This window comes from Clupea harengus, chromosome 23 (genome assembly GCF_900700415.2).
Source record: "Clupea harengus chromosome 23, Ch_v2.0.2, whole genome shotgun sequence".
In the NCBI taxonomy this organism is placed as follows: domain Eukaryota; kingdom Metazoa; phylum Chordata; class Actinopteri; order Clupeiformes; family Clupeidae; genus Clupea; species Clupea harengus.
This window is the reverse complement of record NC_045174.1, coordinates 21,050,863-21,073,591: the sequence shown is the minus strand read 5'-3', so window position 1 is coordinate 21,073,591 and position 22,729 is coordinate 21,050,863. Positions and strand designations below refer to the sequence as shown.

Genomic DNA, 22,729 nt, shown 5'->3' with positions numbered 1-22,729 from the left:
CACCTGATATAAATGTAGGTGAGGTGATCTTGTTTGTGTTGTACGTCATTAAACTGCCTGAAGGGGATGTTGGTAAACGAGCCTCTCACGACAGAGACTTTGCTCTTGGTTTTGATCGGATGCTATTCACAGAAGGCAGACAAAAAGCGGACTAATGTCTCACATGGTGAGTAACGCAAAATACATACAGGAGTCTCTAGTCGGGGTAATGGTGAAGTAATGATTTCTGCAAGAGTCTAATTTCCTGTTGGTGTTCCTGATGTTTCTGAGCAGAAAGTAGTTAAATGTACTCTTTATTGCATGAGGAGAGAGAATAAACCTATGCTTGGTGAAATAGTGTGCCCGATTTGCTGAATCTTCTTAGAGTAAAATGTGTAACTAAGTAACAGTCAGTTAACACAAGTTAATAACTGAAGAGGGGCTTCAACATATTGACAGTAAAGCATATAAAAGAAAGGGATACCGTATAATCTAAAATGTGACCTGGATTCTCTTGTGGTAGAGGAGCATTTAAGCTAATTTGATGATGTAAATGTAATAACTGGATTCATTTTAAGAAACAGTTGAATTCTGAACAGATACAAACATTGCCTCATTAAGTTCCTATAACTCTGTAGAGGTGATCAAACCTGTTAAGCAAGTTATCCTGTTGAGATATCATTGTTTGCACTGGAACAATGCCAGCCTCAAACCCACGTCAAGTTTCATCTTGAGTAGTCTACTTAGAAGTTGTTAAAGGGTCCATGTTTATAACCTCTCAACTCCCCCACCTAAGCCATGTTTTCAGCGTTTTACATTTGACTGGTCACATAACCATGCTGCTCTTGGCTGGGATGAGGTGTGTCGAGTGTGAGGTAAATTAAAAGCATCATTGTTGATTGAAAAAGAATGTTGTAAAGGATTGAAGAGGAAAGCAGAGAATACATGGAATCACATGGGTGAGGTCATCTGTAATTATGACATAGAAATACATGGAGTATGTCAGAAAGCTATGAAGGAAAAGCAAGGCTGAACCATGTCAAGACGACAGGTTGAAATAGAAAGGCTGATTGAAGAGAGGAGGCAGCTAATGAAGCAATGGAAATGAGCTGATGATGAACAGAGAGAATGTATTAGTGTTCATAACACTAATACTGTTTTCATAACCCTTACTGGCAGTTGTTGCCAGTTAGGCATACTGATTAAGGCACACACCTGATACACATGTAGGTGAGGTGATCTGGGTTACAGGTAAGAGAGCAACCTGGAGAAACATCAGCCAGTTAACAAATCCATCTGCTTCTGTCAAAGGACTGGGAAAGAGCTTTTCTTTATTATTGGTTTCCAGTGGTCATCTGCAACTCACTTAGCTGGCTTAACTTCTCGTAACTAACTAAACATGGAAACATCAGAGACTCCCACAAGTATACAGAAACAACATATCAGATATTAGACCGTCTAAAATGTATGGGACAATGTATAACAGTTACCAGTGTAGGCAAAGTTGAAGGGTCTGAAGAGTATTAGTAGACAGCCTCAAGATGGTGCAGTTTGAGCTACAAATGCTTCACTTTTTCACAATAACATAGTATATGAATGCATGTGGAAGTTATAAGAAAGCTAATGTATTGAAACTGTATGCTACTGCTAATACTGCTAATGCAGAATGGAGAAAGATGAAAATCTCACAAAACCCTTTACTCTGGTACCTTCTTCTTCAGTACGCTTGGTCTGAGAGATGATGAATGATGCCAGATTAGATGATCAACAGTGAGGGTTTTACGATACCAGCCCTCCCGTAAGGATGGAGGAAACCGCAGCCAAAATGAGTCTTTCAGAAGGAGGGAAGGTGAAGGGCTCCTCTTCAAGGTAGATTTTTGTGTGTGTGTGTGTGTGTGCGTGTGTCTCTCTCTTTTTGTGTGTGTGTGTGTGTGTGCATGCAAAAATGTGTGGGTGTACACTCTAAAAACTGAAAAATAATAATAAATAATAATAATTCATTTAATTTAAAGCGCACTCTACATTCAGCTGAATCTCAGAGTGCCACAGTACATAGTAAGAGCATAGTTAAAACAAACTATAAAAAATACATTTAAAAAGTGAACGGTCATTATAAATTAGTTATAGGGCATCTTGGGTTCATCTCTTTTCAGTAGAACTCACAATAAAATAACTATTATTTAAAGCCTGCTCTCAGGCACAAGGCAAACTCATTGGAGACAGTTCCTTAAGATGACAAAATACGGGAGAGAGCTTGGGCATAACAGTCTTTACCTCAACAGAGGCCTATGTGATTTTCTGTTTCATCCATATAGCACATGAAAATGCAGTGTGTTCTACTGACACAGGGGCATTTAAAATGAATTGCCATCATCAAAACCACTCCTCACTGTTCCATGATTGGTGCCTAGATTCTAATTTCTAAACTCTAATCCCCCTGAGAGGTCATAGCCAGACTAACACAGCAGACCAGCTCAATGCTGTCAAATCTAAATCCCTCCTTTAAAAAAGGGAATTTTTTCACACTGATTGCCATTCTCTCTTTTCATTTCCATGAACAAACTCAAAACTCAAACTGCTTTCAGATTATAGCATGATTTGTGCTTATGGATTCTTTAGTTTTTCCAGTGACAATAGAAGTTTTGTTGAAATAACGTGTTTAGATAACAGTTTCAAACGCACATCACAGTTACTCATTTGGGTGATGCTTTTATCCAAAGAGACATATAGTTCAGGTAAAGCATGCCCTCTCTGGGAAGTGAACACAGCATAGGAACACACATTTGAAACAAACATTTGATATAAACTGGGTGAATTCATAATGCTCTATACAGGAGCCTATTGCATCAGGAGAGATCTCCATTACCTGTGCCCAGATTATGAAAATAAAACATGGTGTAGAATTGCAAATCAACACGTATAACATGCCAGCTCCCTAGAAAATAATGGATGCCTTTTATACCACAGCCCAATCCATCATGAGAGACCTCCATCACCTGTGCCCACTTGTGTGTCCATGAAGAGTGATCAGTCAAAGGATTATTACATCAACTTCCAACATGGAGATGACACAGATGGATCAATGACTGGAGGGGCAAAAAGGTAAATTATCTCATTTTACAGCATGATGTAATTAAATAGTGAATTTAGAGGATCAAGAGAAAACAACAAAAAGAACATGATAAGACAAACAAACTGTACCTACTTGGCGGAGGAGATTACGCTACTCATCGGGTTCCATTTTGGAGAAAGAACGCGTGGGAGATTCAGTAGGCCTATATGCTGTAGACTAACAAGAGGCTGGATAACTAATTAAAGCTCTGGAATGAATAGTTGTGGCACAAAGCTTAACTGGAAAGAAGAACCAAGGACAATAAAATGGAGACACTTGTGCGACAGTTAATGATGATTATCACATCTCACAGTACTATCGAAACAAATAGTAGATGTAGATTATGAAAATAAAACATGGTGTAGAATTGCAACAAATCAACACGTATAACATGCCAGCTCCCTAGAAAATAATGGATGCCTTTCATACCACAGCCCAATCCATCATGAGAGACCACCATCACCTGTGCCCACTTGTGTGTCCATGAAGAGTGATCAGTCAAAGGATTATTACATCAACTTCCAACATGGAGATGACACAGATGGATCAATGACTGGAGGGGCAAAAAGGTAAATTATCTCATTTTACAGCATGATGTAATGAAATAGTGAATTTAGAGGATCAAGAGAAAACAACAAAAAGAACATGATAAGACAAACAAACTGTACCTACTTGGCGGAGGAGATTACGCTACTCATCGGGTTCCATTTTGGAGAAAGAACGCGTGGGAGATTCAGTAGGCCTATATGCTGTAGACTAACAAGAGGCTGGACAACTAATTAAAGCTCTGGAATGAATAGTTGTGGCACAAAGCTTAACTGGAAATGTAGCAGCAATTTCTAATTGCCTACCACGGGTGGCTGAGATGGATTTGGTTCTGACGCGTGTAGGAAAGATGAGAAGTAGAGGTGAGTCCAGTTGGTCCCTTTGACCGTTTATTGTAGAATGGTGGATAACAAGTTGTTGGAAATAAAATAAAAGATTAAACTAAAGAGTCTTTCGTAAGGCACATGGTTCCTTTGCAAACGTCCTGGCACACGCTCAAAAAACTGTTGCCTTCCTCAGCCACGCCCAGATGCTCTGGCTGCTGGATTTTAAGGCCTTTCTCCCTTGGGCTCCACCTTCAGCCTCTCAGGTAAAGTTCAGGTGTCCTCTAGATGGGGGTAAAACACCTACGGCCATAGTGTCACTCATCCATTCTTACACACACACACACACTTGCACATACTAATAAAGAGAGATAACATAAGAATCAACATAAAGGTTAATTTGGCTCCTACATACCGGCCCCTAATTGTGTTTGTAGAGGCAAAGACAATTATTTACATTACAAAGGAGCCATTTCTATTCGCAGTTTAGGTATTTTCAATCATTAGGCAATCTTATAATGATCTCAAAATATAAACTCAAAGTGAATAAATTCACTTATCTTGAACTCTTTCGGCGTTCATGGTTTTACCTTACAGTCATCACCCTCGAGCAGTAAGCAGATTTTGGACACTGGCCTCTCCAGTACACTCGTCTTAGTTTGTAGCTTCACCACACGGACATGGCCTCTGGCATCAGGCTTGGCCTCTAAGACTCTTCCCAGTAGCCAGGAACTGCGAAGAGCGTTGCTATCTGCTATTAGTACAATGTCGCCTGGGACGAAGTTTCTTCTGGTTCTTGACCACTTTTGTCTTTCCTGGAGGAGAGGGAGGTATTCTAGCAGCCATCTCTTCCAGAATAGCTCGGCTATATACTGGACCTGTCTCCAGCGTCTTCTGTGGTAAAGGTCAGAACTTGAAAAGACTCCAGGGGGCAGAAGTGGGTTAGTTCTGTACAGAAGTATGTGATTTGGAGTTAGGGCTTCTAAATCTTGTGGGTCATCAGATACTTTTGTTATAGGCCGGCTGTTGAGAATTGCCTCAACTTCACAGAAAACAGTGGTTAGGCCTTCATCATCTAAAGTTTGCTGCTTCAATACTGAACATAGGACATGCCTTACCATTCGGATGAGGCGTTCCCAGAACCCACCATGGTGAGAGGCATTGGGGGGATTGAAGCTCCACTGAACTCCCTCCTTCCTTAGAGTTTGTTGGATCTTTCTGTGTTCGATGGCTTGAAGTGCTTCTCTCAGCTCTCTTTCTGCACCTACAAGGTTAGTGCCATAATCAGATCTCATGTGTTGTGCTGGGCCTCTTCGACACAAAAAACGTCTGATGGCATTGATGCACGAGTCTGTGGTTAAAGAACAGGCCACCTCCAGATGTACTGCTCGGCTGGTCATGCAGGTAAAGATGACGCCATACCTTTTCAGCATGCTCCTGCCCCTTCTCACCTCAAAAGGGCCGAAGTAGTAAAGACCAACGTTCGTGAATGGTGGCAAGTCTGTGACAAGTCTTTCACCTGGCAGATCAGCCATCTTTTGTTCACCAGGTTTTCCTCTGTTCTTTCTGCAAGTCACACAGTGAGAGAGAACCTTCCGTGCAGCAGTGTTTGCATTTACAATCCAGTATGTTTTTCGTACCTGGGATAGCATATGGTTCCTTCCTCCATGTCCAGTTTGAGCATGGATGTAGCGCAGGATCAGAGTGGACACGTGGTGGTCTTTGGCCAGAATGGCAGGGTGTTTCCTTTCCTCTGGCATTGCTGATCTCCTCAGACGCCCACCCACTCTGAGAATGCCACCATCCAGCATCGGATCCAGTCTGTAGATGCTGCTGCCTTTTCTCACACAGGATGCTCCCTCTTGCAGCATGCTGATTTCCTGTGGGAAACTTTGTCTTCGCACATAGGTAAGTATTGCATTTTCTGCTCCTTTTAGATCTTCAACTGTTATTGATTCTTTCATGCTAATCTTGACGAACCTGGTGTTTATTCTGGTTGCCCTTTGATACTTACAGTCATCCTTTGAGTCCTTTCTTTTCTGCACCAAGTGCCTCAATGCATCCTTCACTTTCATTATCCATGCAACAGCTACTCTCAACTTCAGCCAATCTGAAAAGTAATTGAGTAACTTGTCTGTGGGCCTTTCCTCACATGTCTGCATGATGGAATTAACTGTTACAGATTTTCTGACCTCTGGGTCATCCGTACAAAGCTGACTCCTGTCTATTGGTTCATTTGGCCAATCCTCTTCTGATGACCAGAGGAACTCTGGTCCACAGATCCATCTTTGATTCCTCATGAAGCTCTCTGCACTCACACCTCTAGAGCAGTTGTTAGGCATTGTCACCTTATCAGCTTTAAAAAGTAAGTTAATGCAGTAGTGACCCTCTATCACTTTAACAGATTCATTGGCAATGTTCAAGAACTTCTTGTCATCTACTGACATTTCACTCTTTTCATCATAGACTCTCTCATTGAAATCAGTGTTGTATTGACTCACCAGAAGTTCTTGCAGGTTAACCAGGGAGATCCTATTAGCAGTCACTGTGGCCTTGTCCACACCTTTACTGCATCCTCCCAATGGACCATTGACTACCCATCCTAGTAGGGTTCTTACAGCATAGGGCCCATCTTCTTGTGAGTTGATCACCTGCCAGGGTTCCATCAAATTTGCTGCATTCATGCCAATGAGTAAATCAATGCCAGAGTCTATTTGGAGTAATTGGACTTCACTGATATAAGGCCATTTCCTTAAATCCGCCTGTGTTGGGATGTCGTCCTTTGTCACCGGCATAGACCTTTGAGTGAAGACTTCAGGTAAAGGAAGGAAGTTGTTGCCTTCGAGTTCGCTCACTTCTAGACCTGACACCAACGTGCTCTTGACAGGCCGTTCTTGTGACATTGTTTTTAGCAAAACAGTTGTTGGTTTCCCCTCCAGGCTCAATTTCTGCGCCAGCCTCTCCGTGCAGAATGTTGCTGAACTCCCCGGATCGAGAAAAGCATACGTTTGAATGATCCTGTTGCCTTTCACAGACTTCACTTGAACAGGTAAGATTGAAAGTGCACATTTAGAGTTCCCGGCCCCATTATGCCGACAAACATTGGACTTCACCTCTTTGATGTTCTCTGGTGGCTCTGCTGACTTTATGGTCTCACCTTTGACCTGAAAGTTGATGTGAAGCACACTGGGATGCATTCGGTTGCAGATGTTGCATGACAGACGCCCTGCATGGCAGTCTTTGCTTCTGTGTCCTGTACGCAAGCATCCAAAACAGAGTGCCTTTTCCTGTAAAAGATTCAACTTTTCCCTGTGTGTTTTCTTCTTGAAGTCAGAGCAGTGCTCTAGACTGTGAGCACCATCACAGCAGAGGCATGGGAATTTGACATCACTGTCCATATTTGAAGTCACTGGAGTGGTTACTGCTGCCACATTAGCTGCATAACTAACATTGGGCCTAAACATGGGCTTGCTTACCTCGGGCCTTTTACTCTTACTTGCAACTGACTCTTGGATATCTCCAAATACTGGGTTGGAACATATCTTTGCCTGTTTCTCAATGAACTGTACAAGATCTGCAAATGTAATCTTGCTGTTGCCATCCAGTTTCTCCTGAGCTTTAGTCCTCCACTTATCCCTAAACTTGAAGGGTAATTTCATGACTAAGGCTTTCAAGGTAGAGGCAACATTCAGTTCCTCCATGTAATCCAGCTTTGTCATGGCATTACAGCATCCTTTCAGAAACAGAGCATACTCATTCAAGGCCTTTGGGTCTTCAGGCTTCAGGATAGGCCAACTAAGAGCTTTCTCAATGTAAGCGGTGGAAATGTTATACTCATTGCCGAAATGTTCATGCAATAAGCGCTTAGCTCTGAGATAACCCTGATCTCCATCCATATGCTGACAGCTTTTTACTAGATCCCTAGCTTGGCCCTTTGTATATTGTTCAAGATAAAACAATCTGTCTTGTCCATTGTCTGTTTTACTCTCAATGTTATGTTCAAAGGAGTTCATAAATGACCTAAACTCTAAGATATCTCCATCAAAGACAGTAACCCTTTTAGGTGGCAATGTAGATAATTGCTGCTGTCTAAGAAGCATAGACGTGATTTCGTTTTGTCTATTCAAGATCGCAATTAGACTACTGGGAGCTACATTGTCCTGTAACGACCTGACCTGCTCTTGTTCAGGCAGCATAGGACCTGCCTGGGAGATTACAAGATCATCAACCAGCGGTCTGTATTCTGTACTGAGCTCAACTTTGTCAGAGTGATCAATGGCTTTCTCCTTAATAGGTTTCAAAACAGCATTACCTCGAGTTGCACGATCTGCCTGCAGATTCAATGCAGACTGTGACCTTTGAGCTGGACCTACGACCTCTGGGGTTTCCTGGAGTAACCAATGTCCTATATGGTCACCCAGTTCACCTTGTCTGCTGCTTGCTTGAAACAAAGGTACGTGTTTCGCTCTATCCTTTGGTCGAACAATCCTTTCTTCAAGCATGTTGGTTGTGAGAGCCACTTGTTGCAGTGTGTCCATGTTAGCGAGTTCCAGGTTCCTTTCCTCGAAGTACGCGTTCATGCCATCAGCTGGGGTAGAAGCCACTTGCTCCTCAGCACCAGCATACACTGCAAGCTTGGCATTTGTAGCAGACAATTCAGCCTCAAAATTCAAAGTCTCCATTTGCCTTCTAATTTCTTCTCTTTCCTTGGATAAAAGTTGTTCTTTTTCTTCTAAAGCATGCCTTTCTTTCATAGTAGCAGCCTTGGCTAAAAGTGCTGCCCTCTCAGCCTGTGCTACCAGACGAGCTGAAGATGAACTTGATCTTGAACTTTTAGATCCCCTATTAACTGAAGAGATGCTGTCCTTGGGACTAATTTCATCTTCCTTCTCTGTTGGAGGTGCAACTACAGGACAAGATTTAATCCATTTATCAGCCCCTGTCCTAAACTCCTCAATAACAATCCTCTTCGGTTCATACCACTGTCCTGTGTCTGTAACACATTCATCCTTTGACAGAAGCTCTTGATATTGTTTGTGCAATTCATCAAACTCCTCCAACACCTCTGTATATTTTTGTAGGTTCTCCTTTACTTGCTCCAGGTTTGCTGGATCAGACATGAGTTCCCTCATCTTATTCATTTTGCGAGTCAAAGCAGCCAATTTATTCTTTCTAACTTGTTTTGCTTCTTTCTTCTTATTTTCTAACTCAAACATTTCTTTTTGCTTTTCAGAGTCAACAGAAGTAACCGCATGGTCCGCCATATTGGAAACTGAACCTCTTTTCTCAACTTGACAAACTTAAAAGTCCTTTTTCTTCAAAAATATAACTCAATAATCCACAAAAGTGATTCTTCTTAAAACAATAAACAAGATTCCTTTCAAAGTTTTTTCGTAAACATACCGATTGCTGCGGATTCACTTGGATTCAACCTTCCACTCCAGAGTGGCACATGCCCTTGAATTCACACTCCCTTTGTTCCAGTATCCAATGCTGCTTTCTTCAAAGTACATCCATCCAAGGTAGTTTTTTGACTAAATTGTAGCAGCAATTTCTAATTGCCTACCACGGGTGGCTGAGATGGATTTGGTTCTGACGCGTGTAGGAAAGATGAGAAGTAGAGGTGAGTCCAGTTGGTCCCTTTGACCGTTTATTGTAGAATGGTGGATAACAAGTTGTTGGAAATAAAATAAAAGATATTAAACTAAAGAGTCTTTCGTAAGGCACATGGTTCCTTTGCAAACGTCCTGGCACACGCTCAAAAAACTGTTGCCTTCCTCAGCCACGCCCAGATGCTCTGGCTGCTGGATTTTAAGGCCTTTCCCCCTTGGGCTCCACCTTCAGCCTCTCAGGTAAAGTTCAGGTGTCCTCTAGATGGGGGTAAAACACCTACGGCCATAGTGTCACTCATCCATTCTTACACACACACACACACTTGCACATACTAATAAAGAGAGATAACATAAGAATCAACATAAAGGTTAATTTGGCTCCTACAGGAAAGAAGAACCAAGAATGATAAAATGGAGACACTTGTGTGACAGTTAATGATGATTATCACATCTCACAGTACTATCGAAACAAATAGTAGATGTAGATTATGAAAATATAACATGGTGTAGAACTGCAACAACCAACACATATAACAGCTCCCTAGAAAATAATGGTCTTTTATACCACAGCCCAATCCATCATCTTCTTTTCGTTTCACTGAAGCGTGATAGTTATATGGCAGTTTCCCATTTCTTTACACAGTCCTTTGCGTTTTTGTTGAATACTGCAAGGTCTTTTGGGCTGCAAGGATTAGGTAGTAGAGGGCAGACAAGGCAGTGCTCCATTGTATGGTCTGCTTGTCCACATTCACAGGTGGTTAGGCCAGTCTTGTAGCCCCATCTGACCAGAGCATCTTTGGATCGTCCTGTTTTTGTTCTAAGCCGGTTGAGTGTTTTCCATTGAGCCCATGATGCTTCTTGGCCAGGGGGTAGGTTTTCAGTGGGGGGTATTCCCATGCCAATTGGAGCTGGGTCATTCTCAAGTTTTTCCATCCAGAGTTGTATTCTGGTTTCTTCCCGAGACTTTGTTAGGGGCTGGACCTGGCTGAGAAAGCTTCTTCTTGACTTTAGCCGTTGGGCCGGAGGGTGACATCCATGGAGGAGATGGCGTTCATCGCTAGTAGCTTTTGTTTTCTCGACTCGGCTGGCAACTTATCGTCTAATATCAGCAGGTGCAATGCCAGCGAGGAGGTGCAGGTTGCTTGTGTTGGTGGGTTTCAAGCAGCCAGTGATCAGACGGCAGGTGTTGTTCAAGGCTGGGTCAAGTTTCTGGGCATGGGTTGAACTCTCCCAAACAGGGCATGCATATTCTGCCGAGGAATAGCACAGGGCCAGAGCAGTAGATCTTAATGTGGGTGCTGTGGCTCCCCATTTGGAGTTGGTCAGTTTCCGTAGGATGTTGTTTCGGGAACCGACTTTGGATTTTGTGTTTTTGATGTGTTCCTTAAAGGTGAGAGTACGATCCAGGGTTACTCCAAGGTAGACAGGGTGGGTACAGTGCTCAAGTGGTGTTCCAGACCATTTGATGTTAAGTGGTCGGTTGGCTTCACGGTTCCTGAGATGGAAGGAGCAGACTTGGGTCTTTGCAGGGTTGGCATGTAGGTGGTTGCGCTCGTCATAGAGGAGTAGCTCATCTAGTGCTGTGGTGAGGTTTGCTTCTACTGCTTCGAACGAGTTCTCTTGGGATGTTACACAGAGATCGTCGGCATAGATAAAGCGCTCAGTGTTCTGGTCCATTGGCTGGTCGTTGGTGTAGATGTTATATAGTAGTGGGGCCAGCACGCTACCTTGAGGTAGGCCATTTCATTGTTGTCGCCAGCGACTCTGCTTGTTATTCAGGACAACAAAGAAGCGCCTGTCTTTCAGGAGGGCTCCAATGAGGTCTGTGAGTGTCAGGTCTTTTGTCAGCTCCAAGATCTTTTTTAGGAGGAGGCGATGGTTCACAGTGTCATATGCGGCAGACAGATCAACAGATAACAGGAGCAGACAGATAACAGGAGCCCTGTTACCAGTCCTTTCTGGAATCCATCCTCAATGTGTTGAGTTAGCTTCAGAAGTTGGCTTGTTGTAGATTTGCCAGGTCGGAATCCGGCTCGTTGAGGGATGATGGCTGGTTCAGCAAAAGGGGCAAGCCTGTTGAGAATCAAGCGTTCAAACAGCTTGTAGAGGTGGCTTAGCAGGGAAATTGGGCGGAAGCTCTTTGCATGCGCTGGATCTTTGCCTGGTTTGAGATGGGCAATAATCCTGGTTTTCCTCCAGATCTTTGGGATGTTTTTTGTCAGCATGCACTTATTCATCAGCTGAAGGATCCATTTCCTCATCAGAGGTCCAAAATGCTTTATCTCTTCATTGAAAATGTTATCCAGTCCGATGGCTTTACCGGTTTTAAGGGTGTTGATGCTGATATTGAGCTCTTCAGGGGAGAACGGCTTAGTCAGTCCCATGGTTTGGGAGTGTTTTACTCTATCTACCTTTGGTCTTGGCTGTTTAGTGGTGGATTTCCCATTGAGCAGCAGCTGGTGCGCAACTTGGTTGGCAGTGGTCGGATACTGTTGCTGATTTGGGGTTGATGGGTCGTTGCTGATTTTTCGGATGAGGCTCCATGCTTTTTTGCTGTATCAGTTGTCTCCAGCAGGTTTTTCCACCTCAGCTGGCGGGATTCTGAAATAGAGGTCATGAGTCTCTCACCTTCTTTGATGGTAGTTTCAGCAAAGGAATCAGATTCATAGAGCTGTTGGTATTGCTCATACAGCTTGGTACTTATGGCGTCGAGGCCCGGGATGTATTGAGTGCGGCAGCCTCTTGGGATGTTCTTGCGGGCTGCTTCGTGCACAAGCTTGGTGAATTTGTCATAATTCCTGGGGTCTGCTGGGAGATGGGCAATCTTCCTTTCAAGATCTTCTTGGAAGCCAGGCCAGTTCGCTTTTCCAAAATCCATCATGAGAGACCACCATCACCTGTGCCCACTTGTGTGTCCATGAAGAGTGATCGGTCAAAGGATTGTGACATCAATTTCCAACACGGATCACTGACTGGAGGGGTGAAAAGGTAATTTATCACATTTTACAGCATGATCGAATGAAAGAGTGAATGTTAAGTGAAAATTCACTCAAGTTATCTCAGGACTCCGGAGTTGTAGATCAGTATATTTATTCAGTAACAATTGCAATCGGGCTCACTCACAGCACAAAGATTAAAGTGAAGCAATTTCCTAAACATCGCACAAGGTTTATATAGTTAAGATTGATCTAACTCTGACACCATAAATGTTTTACATGTCAGTCAAAAGAATCTAGCATCGAGGCTGAGTAGCGTGAGGAATCGTCAAAGCTGTTGTCGTGGGTTACAAGTCCATTGTCAGACGAGGCCAGACACCGAGTGAAGGGAGTGAGGGGTTTAAGTGTGGGAGTGACAGGTGCTGGCCATCAGTACTCTCAGTGATTGTGGAAGCGGTGCAGATGAGCGAGTTGAAGTCGAAGGGGGCATGGCAGGTGCAGGATCACGCTCTGGCGTGACACCATGACTCTTATCCAATACACCTTTTGTCAAATTCAAACAAATTGCTCCTCGCGGCCTTGTAGTTGTCCGTTCTGTGTTTGCGTTCACAAAAGCTCTAGAGTAAAAACACAGTGAATGTCAATCAAACATAGGGGTTTGTACAGAGCCATAAATAATTCACGAGACATTTTGCCAGAATTGCTGACTCTGCCTTTAATATTGATTAACACATAAATGAAGAATCAATTTGTGTAATATATCCAACATGACTGTCTCACTGAAAAAACTGAAAAGTGTCTGCCTTTACTCAAATAAATACTGAAGCTTATGGAATGTGAAATTCCACTTGGTGGAAACATTATGCACCGAAGCATTTACTGTAATCCCTATCTGTAATCCATATCCCTATCTGTAATCCCTATCCCTATCCATTTACTGTAATCTGTATCCCTATCTTAACTTTGGGAGTCTCACTAGTAAATTTGTTTTAATGATGGACACAAGCAGTGATCTTGCAGGCCATTTGTGCCTTGTCTTTACGCCTTGGTTCTCTTTCAACTCACCTGTGAAAACCAAATGTAAGAACTGAGCCATGCACCTGTTGAACCCTTTGTATTGCCCTCACCATATTTTGGTTTGTCACTGCCGTCTGTGCAAGCACTGCAATCCAGACTATTCTCATTTGTCGTTCCACCAACTGCCTAGTACTACCAGATCAGGGGCGTCCCTCTCTACCTTCAAGAAGCTTTTGAAGACCCAACTCTTCAGAGAGCACCTCCCTTCCTAAATGGAACCTTGACTAGTGCTTAACTTGCACTTCAGCAGTTACATTCCTGCACTTCTTTTTCCTTTATAGGTTGTTTTTTCTATCTCTTATGTAAAGTAGTATTTATTGTTACACCAGGTTTTTTATTGCTCTTAGCTTGACTGTTCTCTCCCTTGTACGTCGCTTTGGACAAAAGCGTCTGCTAAATGACTAGATGTAAATGTAAATGTAAATATTTGAAGCACTATCTCTCACACAACATTTATCTGCAAATGTCTCACCAGACTCCATAGAACATTATTTACATTTAATTGAATTCTGTTTTCTAAACAAGGCACCATACACAGCAGCACTGAATTAACATGTATCACACTTTTAGGCTCTAATGCTGTTATCCACTCAATGCTTTATACACAGAGGCCAGATGCAGGAATGTAACCCAGATGCTGTCAGTGACCCGTTTACCAAGTCTCAACAAGAGGACCTGAAACACATATTCCAGGTTTGGATGCAGTACTGCTATACTGAATATGCCTAGAGTTGACAATACTGATCATGACTAAAGTGGATGGGGAATTCCAGACTGCTCTGGATATGTAGGATTGTAGCTGTTAGTTCACAGGAATAGAGACAAGTACACACAAGAGAGCATGCTGGGGGAAAGAATACAGTTCATATGCAGCAAACACAGAAATACTCAGCAATAATGATGATGAATGAAAAATGTGACACCTTTATGTATTTTGGAAAGATGTGTTAATATAAAATGATCCTTGTGGAAATTTAACTTATTGTATAGTCATGGCTTACATAAGGCTCCTTATGCTTTCCCTATAAGAAGGGCTAAGCCATTTTTATCCATAGATATGTTATCCACATATTACTGGTGGACTTCATGCATGCACTGCTTTGTAATGCTTTTGAATCTCATTACTTCCTCCTAAGATTCATCTGACTAGATGTTGTTAGATTTAAACTATTTCTACGTGTTGGTTTACAGAGAATCAAGTGAAAGACCGCCACACGGAGCAATACGTTTGAGTTGAGTTTACTGAGTTTTAAGAGAAGTACAAGATTCAGTCGGAATGATAAAGTTCACACAGGAGCTCTGTCACCCACGACTGGAGAAGGCGTTCTGACATCATTGTACACAGATCCGTCTTTTTAACCTCAGTCGCCACAATGTTGCTTAATCATGGATCCCCTGGGGAGCTGTAACTAACTAACTCTTTAACAATGGGGCCTCAGTTTGAGAAGTTCAATTCTCACAGTTCAACTATTAATCTTATCTTGTCCATGTCCCATGGTGATCTTTCTGACCTAAAAAGTTGTAAGTTACGGCCACTGTCACAGCTGGCCCGTGCTGTCCCTGTCAATGTCACACCCGCAGCGACACCTCAGGGTAATAGGCCTCTTTTCTTAGAACTCTGAAATTAGTTATTAATCTGTTTGCTGCTTGAGCTAAATTGCTTGAAATGAACTTGAACTGAACTGCTTGTTGATGACTAAACATTGGTGACACCAATAAACTTGATTTTCTCTTACAATGTACTTTAACCAAAAGAGGGGTCTGTACATTCAGGCAGCAAGTCTCTACTACAAATCAATCTCTGGAGTAGAAGCAGCAGCTAAAGCAGACTTATCTCACAGTAAACCCATTGGCTACTGCTACATCATAGCCTAGATCAATCCCAGTGAAGAGTGAACTAAGTGAAAAGCTGCATGACATTTCTATAGATGCCTTCTAACATTGTAGCAACACCAGAAAAGTGCAGCATTGTATAATTTATCATTAAGTTAAAACATATCGATACTTATAAAACACAATAACACTTTAGTTGAAGGGTAGTTAAATAAGGATTTGTATAACACTTCCATAAACACTGAACAACGTGTTTAAAAAGCAACGTGTTCATGAAGAGCATATGTCAGTATTCACTAGGTGACATAACATCTTCCATAAAATAAACAACATATTGACACAAATGATGCTTGTGTCATGGATAAACTATGTGTAATTATTATGTGTGTACTATGATTAACCCATAACATGAGTAGTGTCATGGATAAACTATGTGTAATGATTAACTGTGTACTATGATAAACCCATAACATGAGTAGTTCTTGCTGTCATATTTTTCCCTCAAGTCAATACAGTGTAATTTCTTCCATTATAAACATTTTGTCAGTTTATGATCACTGATATCCTGACGTTGTCATACTCATAATTCTAGTCAGAATATGAGTTTGATTCTGCTCCATTAGGCTGTGATTATGGGGCGTGTTTCAACCGAACCAGGAAAAAAAATGCCTCTTTGCTCAATTGGATAGACCTACAACCAATCAGCTCTCCAGCGGCAGCCATGTTTGTTGAAAACGAATTCAACCCAAGCGCTCTTTGGTGACGTGGTTGATTACGTTACTGTTGATCATCTGTCCATCATCGTATAAAGCCCGCCCTGACAAATTGATTGGTCCAAACAGCTTCTGTTCGGGCATAGTTTCGCCCCAACGGAGCAATGCCAGACCGAACTTCCCGACCTCAAATGTTGTGGGCGGGGCTAAGTTCGGCTGGTACCAGGCTAGATTACTGATATAAGGTCTTCAAAAACACATTCAGTGTTTATGAATGAGTTATAATATGCTTATTAGGGCACCTTTTAACTAAAGTGCTACCGTTAGGGTTGAGGTAAACATAAGTACAGTCTGTCAATGTTCTGGAACTATGGTTTTATGGCATAATGACCATTTAACAAGGTTCATTACAATGTAACAAGGATCATGCAATGCAAATTGTGACCAGATATTTGTACTTTAGGTGTTAGAGGAGAAGATCATCACCTTTGTGAAGAATGAGCTGAAGAGATTCAAGAGGATGCTGACTCCAGATTACAAAGAAAACTTTGAGGGGAAAGAGGAGGATGAGAGTGAAGCCAGAGAAGGGGCTCTGAAGATGGCACTGCACTTCCTTAGGAATATGAAGCTGAAAGATCTCGCTGACAAACTGCAACTGCAACAAAGTAAAACATCTTCATATTCATTTTCATTAATATGCTACATCACAAATAGAAACATACAAATGATTTGACCTCATTGTTGGTGGCTTAAAAACATGATTATGTTGTGCTTTTCTTACATAGGTGAGCTGTTTGTTCGGACTGAGCTAAAAAGAAATCTCAAGAAGAAGTACCAGAGTGTGTTTGAAGGAATACCCACGCAAGGATGCTCTGCTCTGCTAGAAAAGATCTACACAGAAGTCTACATCACAGAGGGAGGAATTGGAAAAGTAAATGAAGAGCATGAAGTTAGACAGATTGAGTCAAGATCCAAGAGACCAGCTGGACAGGAGACATCAATCAGATGCAGTGACATCTTTAAACTATTACCTGGCAAAGAAGAAACAATCAGAAGTGTTGTCACAAAAGGAGTTGCTGGCATTGGTAAAACTGTCTCAGTTCAGAAGTTCATCCTGGACTGGGCAGAGGGAAAAGAAAATCAGGATGTTCACTTCATTTTTCCACTGACTTTTAGGGAGCTCAACCTCATGAGAGAAAAACAGCTCTCTTTGATGGATCTCCTCCACCACTTTTTCACAGAAATAAAGCAGTTAACTTTTCCCAGCCAAGGGAAGTACAAAGTGTTGTTCATCTTTGATGGTCTGGATGAATGTCGACTACAACTAGACTTTCAGAAAAATGAAAGTTTGATTGATGTGACAGAGGTCACCTCATTGGACGTACTCCTGACAAATGTCATCAAGGGTAATCTGCTCCCCTCTGCTTTACTTTGGATTACGTCTCGACCAGCAGCAGCCAATCAAATCCCGTCTAAGTGTGTTGACCGGGTCACAGAGGTACAAGGGTTCAATGACCCACAGAAGGAGGAGTACTTCAGGAAGAGGATCAGTGATCAGAATCTTGCCAGCAAAGTCATCTCTCACATCAAATTATCAAGGATCCTCCACATTATGTGCCACATACCAGTGTTCTGCTGGATTGCTGCTACTGTTCTTGGGGTAATTCTTGGCTCTTCAGAAGTTGGACAGATTCCAAAGACTTTGACAGAGATGTATACCTATTTCCTTATTTTTCAAACCAAACAGAGGAGCCTAAAGTTTGAAAATGTGCATGACCTTGAACCACAGTGGAACCAGGAAGTTATCCTTGGTCTTGGAAAGTTGGCATATGAACAGTTAGAGAAGGGTAATCTGATTTTTTATGAAGAAGACCTAAAAGAGTGTGGCATTGATGTCAGAGAGGCAGCAGTATGCTCTGGCATCTGCTCCCAGATCTTTCGAGAAGAATCAGGGCTTTATCAAGGAAAGGTGTTCTGCTTTGTGCATTTAAGTGTCCAGGAGTATCTTGCAGCTTTGTATGTGTTTTTGATGATGGCAGTTGAAGGGAAAGACATAATATCCAGACACCAAACTCCTGGAACATCCATTCAGCACTGGAAACGGTCAGTGAGTCGCTGGTCTCCTGTAATAAAGAAATCACAACACAATCACTTAAACAAGATTGCTGTGGACAAAGCTTTGGAGCATGAAGATGGACGCTTTGACCTATTCCTCCGTTTCCTTCTTGGCCTCTCTCTGGAGTCTAACCAGACTCTCCTGCATGGCCTACTACAGAGAGGACAAACTCAGATGGGCAATGAAAAAACAATCAGTTACATTAAGGAAAAGATCAGGAAGGTTCCTTCATCAGAAAGGGTCATCAACCTCTTCCACTGTCTGCATGAACTCAATGATCGCTCCTTAGTGGAAGAGATCCAGAGCTTCCTGAGTGCTGGGAAACTTTCTGAAGCTGAACTCTCACCTGCCCAGTGGTCAGCTCTAGTTTTTGTGCTGCTGACATCAGAACAGAAGCTGGATGTGTTTAACTTGAAGAAGTACATCAGATCTGATGAATGTCTCCTAAGGCTGCAGCCAGTAGTGGAGGAATATCAGAAGGCTCAGTAAGTATGGTGGTAGTGTGTATTCTCAGAAAGGAAGGTCGTTAATGACACTAGCTGTGTTTCCATCCAACTTTTTTTGGATGCTGTTACTTTCTCTTCAATCAATATATATTTGCTGCATTCTCTTTTGGAGGATCCCAAAGAGAAAAGTGCACATTTTGACCATTCGAATAAACATCGAAGGGGGGGGTGGATTAACTCGCCGTTCTGGTATAAAGTTTAAATTAAATGGGTTAATTTGCATGAATCTGCATTTGTTGCAATTTATTTACGTTTTCCCGTTAAAGTTGCCCTGACAACCTTATGTTGTGATCCCACAGCTGTTCACAACTCCTCCCTTAATTAGGAGAGTGTCCATTTTGAATTTGCATAATATAGATGATAACAATGCACTGATTCGCATTTTGTTTAGCCACATTTTCATGAATGTGCATAAAAGATGCGACTGAGTTAGATGGAAACCCAGCTTCTGATATGCAAAAAAAACATTTTGTCTGATTTTTTTAATTGGTTTAGAAGCACAACACTAATATACAGATGGCAGCAGTGTCCATTTCATTGAGCTTTTTTCATTGAGCTGGTGGCTGTTTTCCCCTTTAGGCTCAAAAGCTGTGGGCTCACTAAAAGGAGCTGTACATCACTGGCATGTATCCTCAGCAAAGCGTCTTCAAAACTGAAAAATGTGGATCTCAGTGCCAACAGTATTGGAGATATTGGGGTCCAAGAACTTTGTATCGGACTGGAGAAGCCAAACTGTGCACTGAAGACACTCAGGTAAGACATTTAGATTCTTCAGTATTCCATAGTAATGAGTTCTGCGGGATCATCTGTTTCATTTCTTGAGTAAATATGTTTTGAAAACTATACATGAAAAGCATACTCATTATTAGAGACAGACTATTTTCTATTTTCACACATAGACTTAAAGATCCACCATTTCAAAGATAAAAGCTCACTGAACGAGCTACAGAAGTTGTCTCGGTTTTACAAAACTAATCAAGTAGATGTTGTAACAAACGCTCAGATGGAAATAAAATGTTTAGAGTATCATGAAACCACAATGTCACAAACTGTTTAATGGGAAATCTGGATGACTAGATGACTCCTGTTTACTCCTGACGTGGGTTGTTACTAAAACCCAAATCCTTAGATTCAGTTAATTAACAATAGGACCTTGACCATAGCATCATGCATTTAGAACTGCATTTTGGGCAGTAACACCACCTCAGTGTGCATTATTTTCAACCTTTCAAATGCTCTGTCATTCAATGTAGCTGACATGAAATGTACTGCAAATGTCTTGTTGTGTTTGCCTTGACTGAATTATGACTATATTATCACTGTAGACTCTCAGACTGCAGTATCACAGAGGAGGGCTATGCTAGTCTGGCTTCAGCCTTGAGATTAAATCCCAATCATCTCAGAGAGCTGGATCTCAGAGGAAATGATCCAGGGGAACTAGGAGTCAAACTGCTTTTAGACCGAAAGGAGGACCCGCATTGTAAACTGAAAAATCTCAGGTAAATATATATCAAAACCAAGAAAATTACTAAGCTGTGTTGCTTTTTTTCAAAGAGTTTCAAAGAAATAAAAAAGATAATGAGACTGTTATTACGAGTATATACGAATAAGTATTTTTCATTGCAATTTACTTAAACCATTAGTCTCTTTATTTAATAGCTACACCTCATATTATATCAAGCTGTTGACCATAGATGAACATTATGTTGAAAGTGAATGGATGAGCTCAGCTGTTGCAATGAAAACTGAGCCTGTAAGATTTAAAGCTGCTGCACCAAGCAAGCAGACTTACTGAATCAATAGACTATAGTGGGTATCAGTGCTTCCTTTCCCATGAGAAAAGCACATATGTGACTGCTCAGTTTGATTTTTTATTTTTGTAAGAGACTGCCTTGGTAGAAGTTGTAATGTTTTTGTGTGTTTTTTAATTTAAACACCAGTGATGATGTTTTGTGTCAGACAACAGATATCTTTATTGTCCCTATTTGTACAGGTTCCTGAAAGGGAGTGCTGCTGAGGAAGCCTGTGCTGCTGTGGCTTCAGCTCTGGGTTCAAACCCCTTACTCATGACTGAGCTGGATCTGAGTGGGCTCATGCCAGAACCCTTGGGAGTGACTCAGCTGTGTTCTTTACTGGAGGATTCCCACTGCAGACTGCAGAAACTGAAGTTAGTGGATGCTGTTACTTTCCCTTCAATCAACATATATTAGCTGCATTCTTCTCTTTTGGAGGATCCCAAATGTAAACTGGCCTAATTGGGCAGTACCTTATTCTTTTCCTATCCTTTGTTATTCTCTATAGAAGTCTAGTTAAGTATTTTGAACAACTTAAAGGTGCTTCCTGTATGCAATGAATCCAGAGTTTTTCCTAAGTTATAGTCGGCCTATATCTAGTGCGCGCACACACACATACTTACAAAACACACACGCACACACACACACACACACACACACACACACACACACACACACACACACACACACACACACACACACACACACACAAACACACTTACACACACACACACTTACAAACACACCCACACACACACACACACACAGACTCATAGTGAAACACACACACATACAAACAAACACACACACTTACAAACACACAGAGATGCAAACACAAATACACACACTCTTAAATACTGTCAGGGTTTCGGGCAGCGATTGGCACATTGGCGGCCTCTGGTGGCAACAGACAACAGACTTGTTTTCGCACACATGTGCATTTGTTGTGATTTGTTGGTTCACCTGTTTCTCGTTATGTGCCCTCACCTGTTACTCATTGTGTGCCCTCACCTGTCTCGTGTTTTGTGATTGTCACTTCCCTCTATTAGCCAGGGTATACATTCCTGGCTAATCTCTGTGGCCCTCATCGGGTCGTTAGTGTTTCCTTGTTATGTCTAGCGCGAGTTTGAGATGTAGATCTCCTGTGGCTCTCAAGTCGCTTTTGTGTCGCGTTGCTCCTAAGCTTCGCCTCTCGCTGCTAGGTTAATCCCTTATGATAGCTACCCAGCTGAGGTAATGCCTTTTCGCATTATTATACACCGTTGGCCTAATTGGGCAATCACTTGTTCTGTTTCCTATCATTTGTTGTTCTCTATTGAAAGGAATTATTTCTATATCCCAAATGTATTGAGACTCAGTCAGATTGTGATGAATAACCAAGGATCCAGGTTTTATTCTTTCAATGATGCGCACCAGAGGAGGAGAGAGAATAGATTTCACTGAGTGTAGTTCCACCTAAATCTCTTTCACTGTCTGTCTTTTGGGGAACCACAGAATATAAGCTGTGTGCATGCAAGGGGGGGGGGATCCCTAAATGCTAATTAATACTTGGGAGTCACTGGGTCTCGGGCCCCATTTGATCACAGAGAACACAGAGGTGTCAGGGCTCCACCAACGATCAAAGACTCAAGGTCTCTACATGAGTTTGAGGAAAGACATGTGGTCAGAATACATATGTTAATCTTTCCACTTCCCACGTTCTCCAAATATCACTAAAGTTTACCACTATGAATGAGATATATTACATTATTGAGTATGGAATATATTTATTAAACTAACTCTCAAATGCCGGTCCCTTCACTATAGAAGTCTAGTTAAGTCTTTTGAACAACTTAAAGGTGCTTCCTATGTGCAATGAATCCAGAGTTTTTCCTAAGTGACAGTTGGCCAATATCTAGCTCCGACCTATGTCCCCAAAGAAGCATGTTAGCTCAGACATCATTACAGGGTTAGAGATCTCTGCTGTAGATGAGAACAATTGTATTGCATTACCAAAGGTGTACACTCAGGAAAGCATGCCAGTAGACACAAGTAGCATTCCCACCAATGATTATCTCTCTAGATTTCTTCCCTTAGGGAGGTGAACATTCATACAATCAAAGCTAATCTGGAGTTGTTGATTAGCAGCAATGTTCCAAAGGCTTTAGAACCGTGGGAAGGGGTCAATGGAGCATACGCAATTG

At 41.9% G+C, this 22,729-nt stretch overlaps 1 long non-coding RNA gene and 1 pseudogene across 1 annotated transcript; both read left to right on the top strand.

Annotated features, from left to right (window-relative positions):
• The window catches only part of LOC105897392, a 233,822-nt pseudogene that overhangs the window by 2,482 nt on the left and 208,611 nt on the right, over nucleotides 1-22,729 (top strand).
• LOC116218668 lies at nucleotides 2,824-3,688 on the top strand. Its single transcript, XR_004162967.2, has 2 exons — nucleotides 2,824-3,081; nucleotides 3,526-3,688. It is a non-coding gene; the product is annotated as an uncharacterized LOC116218668 (long non-coding RNA).